The sequence below is a fragment of the Macaca thibetana genome, chromosome 11 (genome assembly GCF_024542745.1).
Source record: "Macaca thibetana thibetana isolate TM-01 chromosome 11, ASM2454274v1, whole genome shotgun sequence".
NCBI classification, from domain to species: Eukaryota; Metazoa; Chordata; class Mammalia; order Primates; family Cercopithecidae; genus Macaca; species Macaca thibetana.
This window is the reverse complement of record NC_065588.1, coordinates 92187974-92202966: the sequence shown is the minus strand read 5'-3', so window position 1 is coordinate 92202966 and position 14993 is coordinate 92187974. Positions and strand designations below refer to the sequence as shown.

Genomic DNA, 14993 nt, shown 5'->3' with positions numbered 1-14993 from the left:
ATGTGTCAGGCTCTTTCAACAATTGTGGAAATCTTACCTTACCGTCTGATTCGGGGTGACAGCCCCGTTTTAGAGATGAGGAAGCAGGCCCAGCAGGTAACTGTTACCAGTTGAGGGTAGCTGTCCGAGTTCTTGCCGTTTTCAACAAAGAATTGGACAAAACGCACAAACAAAGCAAGGCAGCGAAAGCAGAGATTTATTTTAAATGAAAGTACACTCCACAGGGTGGGCACCGCCTGGTGCAAGCGGCTCAAGAGCATTGGTCACAGAATTTTCTGGGGTTTGAATGCCCTCTAGAGGTTTCCCATTGGCCCACAACCGGTCCGATTGGTTGCAGGAGGGGACCAATAAGAGGTACTTTCATTTTTCAACTGCCACGCAGAAAAAGGAGGGGTTGAAATGGGAGTAGCCTCTGATACCCAGTCAGCATGAATGGGCCTTAGGTTCCCTGCCTCCAGCCGCTATTCTTCTGCCTCATAACCTGCTCAGGACCACATACCTGGGTTTCAAAACTCTGCTTTTTCTACTTCGTGAAGCTGCCTTTCAAAGACTCAATATGTACTTGAGAAGCCTGACTCTTTAGCTGTTTTCTCAGTGAAGTGAAGCAAAATACTACAATAAACACATTATGTAAAGATTGTGCATTTAAGTTTGGTTTTTCTCTTCATGTTAAATTTTTTTTTTTTTTTCGAGACAGTCTCATTCTGTCACCCAGGCTGGACTGCAGACGTGTGATCTTGGCTTACTGAAGCCTTGACCTCTTGGACTCAAGAGGTCCTCCCACTTCAACCTCCCGAGTAGCTGGGACCACAGGCATGTGCTACCACACCCAGGTAATTTTTAAATTTCTTTTTGTAGAGATAGGGTCTTGCTTTGTTGTCCAGGCTGGTCTCAAACTCCTGGGCTCCAGCTGTGCACCCACCTTGGCCTCCGAAAGTGCTGGGATTACAGGTGCGAACCACCATTCCTGGCCCATATTAAATTTTAATCTTAAATACCTTACTAAAATTAAGTGGGCATAAGTCATTGATATTTTTCTAATTATAAATATTATGCAAAATTTTGGAAAATATGGAAGTTCTAAACAGTAAACCTAAAATCACTAGTAATCCCACCAATCAAAGAAAACTGTTCACTTTTATTGTAACATATGTACTTTTTTTTTTTTACAACAGCTGTACAGTTTTTTTGCTGTTTGTTTTTTGTTTTGTTGTTGTTGTTGTTGTTGTTTTGGAGACAGAGTCTCACTCTTTCACCCAGGCTGGAGTTAAGTGGTGCGACCTTAGCTCACTGCAACCTCCGCCTCCCAGATTCAAGCAATTCTCGTGTCTCAGCCTCCCAAGTAGCTGGGACTACAGGCATGCAGCATCACGTCCAGCTAATGTTTTGCTAATTTTTTAAAATTTATTTTTAGTAGGTATGGGGTCTTACCACTTTGCCCAGGCTGATCTTGAACTCCTGAGCTCAGGCAATCCACCCGCCTCAGCCTACCAAAGTGCCAGGATTACAGGTGTGAGCCACCACACCCGGCCTACACACAGTTTTGTAACTTGTTTTCTTCACTTTATATTGAGCAAATTCTCATATGACTAAATATACTCTTCTAAAGTGTGGGTGGCTTAATATCTTCATTATACTTTGTATTTTGCATCTGTGATAACATATTATTCTATTATTTTCATTTTTCCTCCTGTTATAAACAGTCTGCACTGAATATACTTTTACATGAATCTTCGAGTGTATTTTTGATTCTTTACCATAAATTCTTAAAAATACAATTCCTAGGTTATAAGACATTACTATTTTAAAAGCAAATATATATATTGCCATGTTGGCATATAGCTCCACAGAATATTCATCAGAATAATTGGTTCAAATATAGGGGAAATAACAGGCTTTATATTTTTCAAAGATGAGATAGAATACATTTTGAGCACATATGAAGAAAATGACCCCTAATTGTTAATTAGGATGAACAGTTTGGTGAGTTCTACCATTATTTATCCTATAACACAAAAGTTCCAGTGGTATACAATCATCTAAAAAGGAATTTATGAAATGATTTAGAAATATTTACTGAGGTGAGTAAAATGAATGTGTAATGTCTGCCCTTGTGGAACTTTAAAACCTCTTTGAGAAGAAGGGGACCAATATGTATTGAATGCCTTTCATGTTATGCCAGGATATTTTATTATGTAATTTGTCTAATTTAAATCCTCACAGTACTTCAAGGTAGATATTATTATAATCCCCATTTTAGAGATGAGGAGACAGCTTCAGAGAGATTATGTATTTTTGTCAAAAGCCATGTGGAAGGTAAAATGGCTCCAAAGCTTAAGATTTTTCCTTTATACCACGCTGCCGCTCCCAAAAGTGTGGTTAAGTAGAGTACAAATAAACAAATATATAGAAATACAAATATTAATGCAGGATGAAGAGGGATAGCATTTACAAAGTTACTTTTGAAATTGATGAGCTCTTCTTTTTATTTTGTTTATTCTCATAATTCCAACATCTTATTATTTTTTTTTTTTTATGGCCAGAATCAGCTACAGGTATGGTCGGAATAGGTTTAAAGGAGGAAAAATCCAAGATTTGAGTGCTTTCTGTCTGGTGGAAGCTTTTTGTATATATTTTTGTCAAACCTGAGAGATACGGTATTCTGTCTAGCGAAGAAGTTAAGATTAAAAAATATATGAGCTTCCTTGGATCATACAAACACTGAACCTAGATTAGAATTCAAATCTTTTTGGTGGTTCAAAGCCCGTTGTACCACTGTAGAGAGACAATCATACCTCAAAGGTGTAGGAACATAAGAACCCCCCTCTCACCTCTTGAGGTTTGATATTTGAGTCTGAGAAATAAATAGATAGACCAATTACAAGGAGAAAAAGCACAGCGTAATTGAATTATGCGCAGGGGAGCATCACAGGAAGCTGAATGCCCAATTCTAGTAGCACTAGACCCAATAAGGTCTAGAAGTTTATATACCCTTATTCATAGGGGAGAAGGGAATGCAGGATGTAAGCAATTTTAGAAGAGTAATGATTTTTATGAGATGAATGGGTCCATAGAACAGACAATAGTCTGGGACAAAGTTCATCTGGGCTGTAGGTACGGTGTTTGATTTTCAGTCTTTTCCTCTGTGATATGAGTTTAATTTTCCTTGGTTAATGAAATTTCAGTAAGAAGACTGAAGACAATTGTTTTCCTCTTCAGTGGATTGGATATTTAAGTAGATAAGGGAACTTCAGAGAAAAGTCTCTTCCTGTGCTTCAGGAGAGGAGGAGGGGCAAGAGATAGGGGGTGGGAGAAGGTCAGAGACAGACCCTAGTTCTGAGGCTGCTGCTTTAGTACAAAGTATTGGTATGTCAAAGCACCATGCTTTGGGGTATCATTTTCTGAACCCCAACAAAGGAAACTTGGTATTGTGGTTAGGAGCCACGACTGTCTGAGTTCAAATCCTGTCTTTGCCATGTGCAGGTTATCTCTTCTTCAATCTCCTCATCAATAAAGAGGATGATCATGATAGTACCCATCTTAAAAAAATTTTTTTTTAATCAGGTGGGCTCTACTTATGTTGCCCAGGCTGGTCTCAAACTCCTGGGCTCAAGCAGTCCTCCTGTCTCAGTCTCCCAAGTGGCTGGGATTACAGGTGTATACCACCATGCCCAGATCAATACCCATCTTATAAGGCTGCTATTAGGATACAATATTTGTGGTATTTATCCATCTCCTGATACTGAATAGTTTCTGTAGCAAGGTACATAGGCACGTGAGTAGGTCAATGTGACCTACTAATAACTAACACTAATTACTAATATGGGACTACTTGTTTACTGCTTGCTAAACTGCTGCTTGCTCAAAAAGTTCTGGGCCGTTGGCTCTGATTCCTCAGCTGTGCTGGAATCCACTGTGTGCCTGACATCTATCTGTCTAGGTCTATCACTTCACCTCTTGGGACTTGGGGGGCAAGGGAGGCTGACACAGCTATGACGATGCTTCTGCTGTTTGCTGTGTGTAATAAACTGTCTTGTTCTGATCCGTTGAGTCTCATTGTCTCCTTTCGGCACCTGTGGAGAGATAGCAGGTTTACTCCTTGCTATCTAAAGTTGTGCTTCTCTCCTGACTCTCACAGGGTTAACATTAAATGAAGAACATTAAATAATATATGCAAAGCAGTACACTATCTGGTCAGTAGTCAATGTTCCATAAATGGTTGTTCTACATTTATAATCAATCAAAATCTATCCCCTAGAGCTTTGGTTTAAGTAATGTAAAACCAATGTAAAAGTAGCACCTTATATATTTATGGGGAGACCAATCCCTTTATGGACCAGAAAATTACTTCGCCTGATAACTCAAGATATAAGAGATTAGTCCAGACCGGAAACCACATTTATTAGTCATTAAATGCAGAGGGAGCTGGAGGGAACTAGCAATCAAGGACCTGGGAAACAGATGAGATAGAAAATAAGTGGATGCCTACAATTTGTTCATACATATTGAGTTATATTAAAAAAGCAGTATAGGCCGGGCAGTGTGGGTCATGCCTGTAATCCTAGCACTTTGGGAGGCTGAGGTGGGTGGATCACTTGAGTCCAGGAGTTCAAGACCAGCCTGGCCAACATGGTGAAACCTCCATCTCTACTAAACCTCGTCTCTACTAAAAGTACAAAAATTAACCAAGCATGGTAGCGCACGCCTGTAATTCCAGCTACTCAGAAGGCTGAGGCACAAGGATCGCTTGAATCCAGGAGGCAGAGGTTGCAGTGAGCTGAGATGGCACCACTGCACTCCAGCCTGGGCGACAGAATGGGACTCTGTCTCAAAAACAGAAGGCAGTATATCGGTAGCAGAAGATAATAAAAACAGTATATTTAATAGCACATTATATGATTGTTTTATATGATTGGCAACATAATGGTTGATAATGCTGGTTCTAGAGGCCAGATTTGAGTCTTGAGTTTGAATCCTGCCCCCAGTACTTACTAGTGGGAACTTGTTACCTGCCCTCACTAAGCTTATTTTCCCATGACACAGGGAAAGTTGTTTCTTTCTTCCAGAGTGGTAGTGGATGTTAGGAGTTAATACAAGGTTGTTCCTCTATCCTTCCTGAAGATACGGTTTTAAAACCATTAGATGGAGTGAGCAAAGTATGCACCTGTGCTGGGGTATGGGGTAGTCACAGTGGTCCAAATGGAGGGAGGAGAGCATCCACATAAGAGAGCAGCCAGTGTGGGGTGTCAGAGCCTGAGTAGGAGGAGGAAGGTATCTACATAGGAGGGCGGGCAAAATGGGAAGTTGGTGCCTGAGGAGGTGAGGATGGTGGTCACACGTGGTGAGGGGCAGCCCAGCACCAACCATTGGAGCCCAAGTAGAATGAAGCATCCCCAGAGGGTGGCCTGACGGGGAGTGTTGGAGCCTGAGTGGCGTAAAGAGGGTGTCCACACTGCAGGGAAGAGGGTGGCCTGCTGTGGAGTGTCAGAGCCTAAAGGAAGCGAGGAGGATGTCCATGCAGAATGACCTGGCGCACCGTGTCAGAACCTGAATGGAATGAAGAAGAAATGCAGGGGAGGAGACAGTGGCAGGAAGGGAAATTTGTTACAAGGGCACTAATCAAAGGAATCAACCTATACCAATGAGCATACTTAATGCTCAGGTTTTAGTTTCTAGAAACCGCTCCCCACTAAAGGAACCAGGATTCCTTCTAACATTGGCTAATTCCAGTCTTCTTCACTATAGTAACTGGTAGACACTATCTTATTACAATCCAATGATCAAACAACGATCATTAGCAATTGAAAAATCAAAATCAAGTGCCACATGATAAGATACAAAGAGAAGATGCATTCTGTGGTATTCTTACCAGAGCCACATAACCTGAATCTAGTAATCAGGAAATATCAGACAAACCACATTGAGGAACAAAGTGGCCTGCAGTGTTCAAGAGTGTCAAGGCCACAGAAAGATCTCCACGATAAATTGCTGAGAAAGACAAAGCACAGAATAACTTACAAAATATGCTGCATCTGTGTAAAAAGAGAGGGCAGGGGATAACAAGCTATCCATTTCTGTGTATGTGCATAGATATACTGGAGGGCTCTGAAGATACTAAGAACACAGGTTACCTATGGATGTAGTGGGAACTACACTGAGGGCAGACAATGATGAGACTTTTCACTATGCATTTTTAAAAAAACTTTTAATTATGAAATTCACATACTTTATTAACCATTTCAAAGTATACAATTGAGTGGCATGTAGTACATTCACAATGTTATTGCAACCACCACCTCTATATAATTCCAAAACATGTTCGCAACTTTATTTATTTGTTTGTTTTGAGATGGAGTCTCACTCTGTCACCCAGGCTGGAGTGCAGTGGTGCAACCTTGGCTCACTGCAACCTCCGTCTCCTGGTTCAAGCAATTCTCCTGGTTCAGCCTCCCGAATAGCTGGGATTATAGGCACATGCCACCACACCCGGCTAATTTAATACATTTTAAATAAATTTAACAAATTTTAAATAAGTGATACCTTTGAGTTTTGTAAATCATAGATTCAATCTGTGGGGGAGACTAGGTAATAAAAGAAGTCCATGGATGAAATGGAAACCACTCAAGTAGATTATCAGCATTCAATACTGACTTTAAACACTGTTCTGTTTTTTGCCGTGGTTCCAGAGGGTGGCAGTGGTGAATCTGGAGTAGGATTTCTGTTTGCCACATAAGCACTTAAAAGTTAATCAGTACAAATAGGACTTCTCTGTTCTCAAAACACTAAAGGAAACAAAACAAAACCTCATGGAATTTTCCCCGTAGTATCCTGTGCCATACAGTCTCCCCCTACCTCCTTCACCCCTCAAATGTCTCCATTGAATCCAATTTTTAAAATTAAAGCTTATTCTACTTCCTCATATATTACCCTGTTGCCAGAGCTATCTGACCTCCTCTTCTTCAAAACATACCGAAGACCTGAACATATTAGTTGGATGCTCACCAACCTTTGTTGGTTACCCATGACTAGCAGCCTAAAACAAACTCCTTCATCTCTTTCCCTTCCGACCCACGAACCGCAAAGCTGGCCCTTGCACCGCCGGCCATGCTTTTTCTCACAACTCCACATACTCACACAAGATGTTCTCACCACCTAGAAATCCCTCCCCGTTTGCTTTGCCTGAAAAATGCCTCCTCATCTAATCTCCATGCCTGCTCAAATGGGCAATTCATATCTGAAGCTTTCTCTGACTTCCCCAGATCACTAATTGTTCTGTCACATGGGCTCTACCCACCTGTTTCAACACTAACTACACTCTCTTTTAGAGAAAAAGGTCTTTTGTTCATTAACTCTTTTGTTGCTATTACTAGTCATTTACTAGCACGTAATTGGTTCCCCGGCACATGATGGCAAATTTCTGGAATGAATAAATTAATGAATAACTGAATTGAGAGACTTGGACTTTAAAAATTTGCACCAGTTCAAACATTTATATATATATAAATATGCCAAAAAAAAAAACCCCAAAAAAACCAAGGGGAATCAGGGTATCCACACTTAAAAGAATGGAATAAACTGAACAGTAGAGCATTGTAAGTGGAATTATTGACCGGGTGCAGTGGCTCACGCCTGTCATCCCAACACTTTGGGAGGCTGAGGCAGGTGGATCACCTGAGGTCAGAAGTTCAAGACCGGCCTGGCCAACATGGTGAAACCCTGTCTCTACTAAAAAATACAAAAATTAGCTGAGCGTGGTGGTGGGCGCCTGTAATTGCAGCTACTTGGGAGGCTGAGGTAGGAGGATCACTTGAACCCAGGAGGCAGAGGCTGCAGTCAGCCATTGCACTCCAGCCTGGGTGACAAGAGCAAGACTCCATCTTAAAAAAAAAAAAGGAATTATTTGCTTTTATGGAGGCAGGCAGTGTACTGGAGTCTGTAATTTTATCTATTACTAAATTTACCAAGTGCTTTGTGTTCTATGAATGTGTCTTTTGAAATTTTTTTTAGGTCTAACAATTCCTACTCACAGTCATTTGAAATGAAACTGGCAGTTTCCTTTTACTGTGTATTCTAGCTAACCCTCTTGTTATGGAACTGGCCCCTTTTATGTCTTTTCTTCCTGTGGTAAGGGAATCCTGATTGATTTAGAAGCATGTGTTGTCTGCATCATTAATTTGGCACTTATTGGCTACATCTTTGAGAACTGTCATCTTCATTTGTGTATATACCCTCCAACTTCACTGTAAGATATTTGAGAGTGGTGAGCATATTTAGATGTTTTTGTATTTCTGTGGTAATCCAGCTTATTGCTTTATACATATATTGTTTACTTACTTTTCTCTCTTTTACACTAGTAGAGGATATTGCTCAATATCTTAGTTGAAGTCTCTACAGTGTTACAAATAGACACTTATTTTTCACTTATGCGAAGTCCAAAAAGGGTATTCCTGCTCAGCATGTGGCTCTCCTCCATATGGCGACCCAGGACCAAGTCTCCTTTCACCACGTGGCTTCTAAGGTCACCTTGCTCATCTGCATCAAGACAGAAGGGGCAAGAACTTAGAGACAGGGTCATCCACAGGCGACTTTTGTGGGTCAGGCCTAATGCAGCACAAATTAGTCTTCACATTCTGTTGGCTAGAACACAGTCACATGACGTCACCTGACTCCAGGGAAAGCTGGAAAATGTAGTCTGTCCAGGAAGAAAAGGCAATGTGAACAGCCTTGTCTCTGCCACACTCAGAAAAAAATACTAATAATTAGGTTACTTTTTATATTTTTACTTGCCCTCTTACATGCCATCTATGCCATCTATTTTCACTCATTCTGTTTCCACTACATACTGATACTCTTATCAAGATTTATTAATTTATCACCTTTCTCTATCCTGGGGTATTTAGCAACTATAATTCCAATGCTAAAATGCCACTGTTAACATTTTTAAAATCTTTTCTCTGCACATAAATTTGTATATATTTTAATATAGTTGTAGTAATGCACAATTTGTATCTTATTTTTACTTAGCATAAACATTTTCTCATTCTTAGGAATGTTTCAGTAGCTTTTTTCTTTTTTTTAGGTAGGATCTCCCTCCATTGCCCAGGCTGGAGTGCAGTGGCACAATCTCGGCTTACTGCAACCTCTGACTCCTGGGTTCAAGCGATCCTCCCACCTCAGCATCCTCAGTCAGTAGCTGGGAACTCAGGCATGTGCTACCACACCCAGCTAATTTTTTTGTATTTTTGGTAGAGATGAGGTTTCACCATGTTGCCCGAGATGATCTTGAACTCCTGAGCTCAAGTGATCTGCCCACCTCCGTCACCCAAAGTGCTGGGATTACAGATGTGAGCCACCATGCCTGACCCCAGTAGCAACACTTTTCATGACTGTATAGTATCTATCATATACTTAGATATTATACCCTACTTATTGGACATTAAGTTGTTTCTTCATTTATTACTATTGTTGCCCGAGTTCAAATTCTGACTCTTTCATTTCCTAGCTCAATGACCATGGGCTTTCTGGTTGTGGGTTCTTTATTTGTAAAGTGGGACTGACTATGCTGTCTACTTCCTATCATTTGGAGGGATTAAATTAGTAATAGATTTTAAGCAGTAAAAGCGATTCTTTCTTTCTTGAGCCTTTCATTCATTCATTTTATTGAGACAAGGTCTCGCTCTGTCGCCCATGTTGGAGTGCAGTGGTGTGATGTGCCTGTCTGCAGCCTCACTCTCCTGGGTTCAAGTGATCCTCCCACCTCAGCCTCTCCAGTAGCTGTGACTACAGGCATGCACCACCTCACCCAGCTTTTATATATATATATATATACACACACACATATATATACACATATATACACACACACACACACACACACACACACACTATATACTTGTCAAATATGAGAAGGCCTAAAAAACTCCTCTATAATTAATACTCGGACTACTAACATAGTACTTATTACAGACCATCCTTTATTATAGTATTTGTGTATATATATAGATATATACATACGCATATATGTATGTGTATATATATGTGTATCTATATATTATTTTTTATTTTTGCAGATGCCGGGTTTCACCATGTTGCCCAGGATGTTCATTTATTAATTCCACAAATATTTATTCAGTGTCACCATGTGCTAACACTGAATAAATGTGCTGACACTGACAACTATTTGAGAGTACTCCCCAGGAGATAGAGAAATGGTTAAGTGGAAATCCATGCCGACTTAAGTCAGGGAAGTCTCATTTGCCCAAATTTGCCTATAGACCAATTTGCCAAATGACAAATGTACAAAAAAACTGAAAACAGGTTTTCAGACTGTTCACAGTAGTGGTTTCACTGTCAGTGGCAAGGATAGAGGCAAAGCTCCAGTTTGTAAAAACACAGAAGACAGCAAATTGTTTTTAATGGAAAGTCCACCTACAAACAGTGGTGAGTATCCTAGGGTATGAAATACACTCGAAGTTCATATTCAACTGAGCCGACCTGATAAACCCCTGGGGGAAAACAGCAGCAGCAAAATGACTGTAGTGACACTGCTGTGTGATGAAATGTTCAAAAGAAATCAGTAACTCAGCAAATGTATTTAGTGTTTTGGCCTTCCTCTGGAAGTCAGAGAAGTCTTTTCTGAGGAGGTGATATTTAATCTGGGGGTCAAATCTGGGGGTCAAATACGAGAAGGCCTAAAAAACTCCTCTGTAGTTAATACTTGGACTACTCATGTAGTACTTATTACAGACCAGTCTTTATTATAGTATTTGGGACATGTACTTGGTATCTTACTGTGAGTTATTTAAGTGCCAGGTACATAAAAGTTCACTAATTGTTTATGGATACACCAGAACTGAGTGTGGTGGGAAAAACAGGAGTGTCTGTTGGATGACCCCCGAGGCTATCTCTGGATGGCTTGGCAACAAGCTGGCTAGGCTTGATGGCTCCCTCTTCCCTCTACAGGGGTTCTAAATGCTAACAGTCCTGGACAACTGGCATTCCCAGCACTGGTGTGCAATTCCTCTGAGCTCAGATCGTTTTCCCTCCTCATGCAAGGCTCTTCTCAGGAGGAAGGAGCTGGCAAGATTTCTGTTCTGGAGCACAACCTTTGGAGTGTCTAGCCATTCTGAGCCCACACATGTGTGTCCATGAAATGCCAATCTTGCTGCTGACCCTTCTGCTTGTAGAGTTCCGCCTGCACTGTTTGGCCTGAACCCTTCACACATTGGGTGACATCTGTGTTAGTATTTCACTCTGCCAACATTGAGTGAATGTATAAACAAATTGAACAAAATGATGACCCAACTCAACTGTGATCTGGATTATCCTATAGGCATGCTATAGAATGGAGTTATAGGTGAGAAAAGCAAGAAAACCTTGTTTGTTAGTCTGTTCTCACGCTGCTAATAAAGACCTACCCAAATCTGGGTAATTTATAAAGGAAAGAGGCTTAATGGACTCACAGGTTCACATGGCTGGGGAGGCCTCAGAGTCATGGTGGAAGGCAAATGAGGAGCAAAGTCATGTCTTACATGGAGGCAGGCAAGAGAGCATGTGCAGGGGAACTCACTTTTATAAAACCATCAGATCTTCTGAGACTTATTCACTATCACAAGAACAGCACGGGAATAAACCGCCCCATGGTTCAATTACCTCCCACCAGGTCCCTCCCAGGACACACGGGGATTATGGAAGCTACAATTGAAGATGAGATTTGGGTGGGGACACAGCCAAACCATGTCACCTTGAAACTGCAGTCTTAATGCTTGTTTCTCTTCTTCCAAATAGGGAGGTCAACCGAAGATGCTACCTTCGTTGAGCATATCACTGCTCTTTCTAGTCTCAATTTAGATGTGCATGATACTTTCAGAGAATGAAAACCTCACTAATGATAATCAGGTACATTGACTTTTTTTGGCCTCTGCCTATAATAAGTTAATTGCATATGCTTTCCTGGCCATTATAAAATGAATAAATTAATTACTTATATGAAAGGGAAGGTAATTTTTTGCGTTTATTTTAAAACAATTTCAAACTTAAAGAAATGCTGCAGACATAGTACAAAAGGTGTTATTTTTCCTGAACTATTTGAGAGTAAGTTGCCAACATAATGCTTCATGACACCCAAATACTTTGGTGTATATTTCTTACGAAGAAGGTGCTATGGTTTAAACGATGATGTCCCCTCCAAAATTCATGTTGAAATGAATCCCCAATGCAACAGTTTTAAGAGATGTGGCCTTTGGAAAGTGATTAATTCATGAGGATTCCACTCTCATGAATGGGATTAGCAACCTTGGAAAAAGGCTCAAGGCTGAAGGGAGCACTCTCTTGCTTTTCCATCCCTTTTTCCATGTGAGGACACAGCATTCCTTCTCTCTAGAGGATGCGGTGATAGGGCGCCATCTTGGAAACGGAGAGCAGCTCTCAGTGGACACCAATCCTGCTGGCATCTTGATCTTGAACTTTTTCAGCCTCCAAAACCATGAGAAATAAACTTCTGTTGTTCATGAATTACCCAGTCTTTGGTATTTTGTTATAGCAGCACAAATGGACTAAGACACAAGGAAATTTTCCTTTATAAGCACTACACAAAATCAAAATTGGGAATATTAACAATAATACGTTACTACCATTTAATCCACGGATCTCATTCAAGTTATGTGTTATCCCATTAATGTCCTTTATAGCAAAAGTATCCAATTCAGGATCAGTCATTACATTTAGTTATCTTATCTCTTTAGTTGCATTCAACCAGATCTTTTCTGACTTTCATTACTTTGACACTTTTGAAGATTATAGGCTATTTTGTCAGACATCTCTCAATTTGAGTTTATTTGATCTTTCCGCATGATTACATTCAGGTTATACATTTTTTTTTGGCAGGGATGTCATTGAAGCAGTGCTGTGTTCTTATCGTTGCGTCTTATTAGATAGCCTATATTTCTATTGGCTCCTTTACTTGTGCTATTAGCCTTAACTTCTTGAGTAGGGAACTATCTGCCAGGTTTCTTCATTACAAAGTTACCTTTTAAAATTGTGTTACTAAGAAGTATTTTGTGAAGGTACTTTGAGGCTATGTAGTTAGCTCATTCCTCCTCAAACTTTCACCTACTGCATATTAGCATCCACTGTGTTTCTGGGCTAAATCAGTTACTTGTGCTGGCTGCCAAACGGTGATTTTCTGACTCCATCATTTCTTCTCCATTCATCAGTTGGCATTCCACTGTAAGAAAAGCTTTCTCCTTTTCCCACTTATTTATGTCAGTATGGACTCACAGATTCTATTTTATTTAGTGGGTTAATCATGTCATGGTTATTTATTTTGATGCTCTTTATTTTAAGGACTCATTAATTTCTATTTTATTACATGAATTTATAATCTGTTACTATTGTTATTTCTCTGCCTTAGTTGTCACATATTTCTACAGGGGGAGCCCCCATTAAGCTTCTTCTGTGTTCTTTTGACATTTGTCATCATTCTTTGAGCATTTCCTTATTTTCTGTCCCAATAAGATGTTCCCTGTCCCAACCCTGGAATCAGTCAATTCTCCAAAAAGCCCTGCTTTGTTTTAGTGGAGAATAGCATTTAGGAAACTAAAGATTGGTCTAGGCAATAGGCATGCTCCTTGGTCGGGGGGTGTTGGTGCTTCCAGGCTCTCTCACTGGACAAAACTAGAGAACGTACGCATGTGTATACATACATACATGCATGCATATGCGACCATATCCATACTTGTTTCAATATCTCTTTTGAAAATTCCAGTTCAACACCACATGGCTTATGTTAGTTTTTTCAGTTTCCATATTTGTAGTCCCTTCCCCAACAGTTAGAAAACTGTCTCCCTTCATCCTCAATTTGTTTACTTATCTGATCAATCCCCTCCATGTAGTCAAACTTCCATCCCCACTGCCATCCCCCCTCCCACCCAACCCGGCAAGACAGCCTTGCCTGACTCTAACAGCCTGAACTGGGCCACCGCTCCAGAGCGCTCTGACCTCCCCATTCCCACTTTGCTCAGCCCCACCTTGTACTCTTAGACAGAATTATTCAGAAATGAAGGATAGATGGAAGCAAACTATAACTCCCCTTTAAATTGATGTTTTTAATAAAAACTAATACAAAAGAAAAAATATAGAGGGAAAGAATTTTAATTTTTTTCTGGACACCCTCCAATTGTTTCAGTATACTAGTATTCCAAGTAAATAAAAAAATTTTAGTCAAGCTTTATTATGTGATACTATTTTAATGTGAAAATTGTGAGGAAGGGCTATTCTTCTTCTTCTTTTCCAGTTTCCTTTTCTCTTTCCATTTCTATTCTGTTTTTTTTTTTTTTTTTTTAGACAGTCTTGCTTTGTTGCCTAGGCTGGAGTGCAGTGGTATGATCTCGGCTCACTGCAACCATCGCCTCCTGGGTTCAAGCAATTCTCCTGCCTCAGCCTCCTGAGTAGCTGGGATTATGGGCATGCACCACCACGCCCGGCTAATTTTTGTATTTTTAGTAGAGATGGGATTTCACCATGTTGGCTAGGCTGGTCTCGAACTCCTGACCTCAGGTGATCCGCCTACCTCTGCTTCCCAAAGTGCTAGGATTACATGCATGAGCCACCATGCGTGGCCTTCCATTTCTATTCTATCTCTTCTATTTCATGGGTGGCTGAAATAAGAGCAAAGGAATTATATCACAAATTGATCTAATAAAATACACAATACTAGAAAAATCAATTGAGAAGTGTGTGACTCAAAGTAAAAAAACCTGTCTTATAAAAACATTATATAGTCAATATTTTAAGAGTTAGAAGTTCATAAGCATGGTGACTAACTCTTAGGAAAGAACCTATTATTTATCAGTATATTAAAATCTTACTGAAGTAAACAGGATAGGCTGGTAGATTTTAAGGCAAATTAAAGCAAAAAGATTAAGATGAGAGATAGAGCTGTTATTTACGGAAGGAGATTTAGTTACGATTGAGGAAAGGAACTATAATTTATA

General features: G+C 40.2%; 2 long non-coding RNA genes across 2 annotated transcripts in view; one reads left to right on the top strand and one right to left on the bottom strand.

Annotated features, from left to right (window-relative positions):
• LOC126930317 (uncharacterized) overlaps positions 1-14993 on the bottom strand; it is a 590715-nt gene that overhangs the window by 188931 nt on the left and 386791 nt on the right. The gene's annotated exons all lie outside the window — the stretch shown is intronic.
• Positions 1-14993, top strand: part of LOC126930320 (uncharacterized) — a 64157-nt gene that overhangs the window by 1122 nt on the left and 48042 nt on the right. The window contains exon 2 of the long non-coding RNA XR_007717568.1: positions 698-833. This is a non-coding gene — a long non-coding RNA (uncharacterized LOC126930320). The remainder of the gene's footprint in view (positions 1-697; positions 834-14993) is intronic.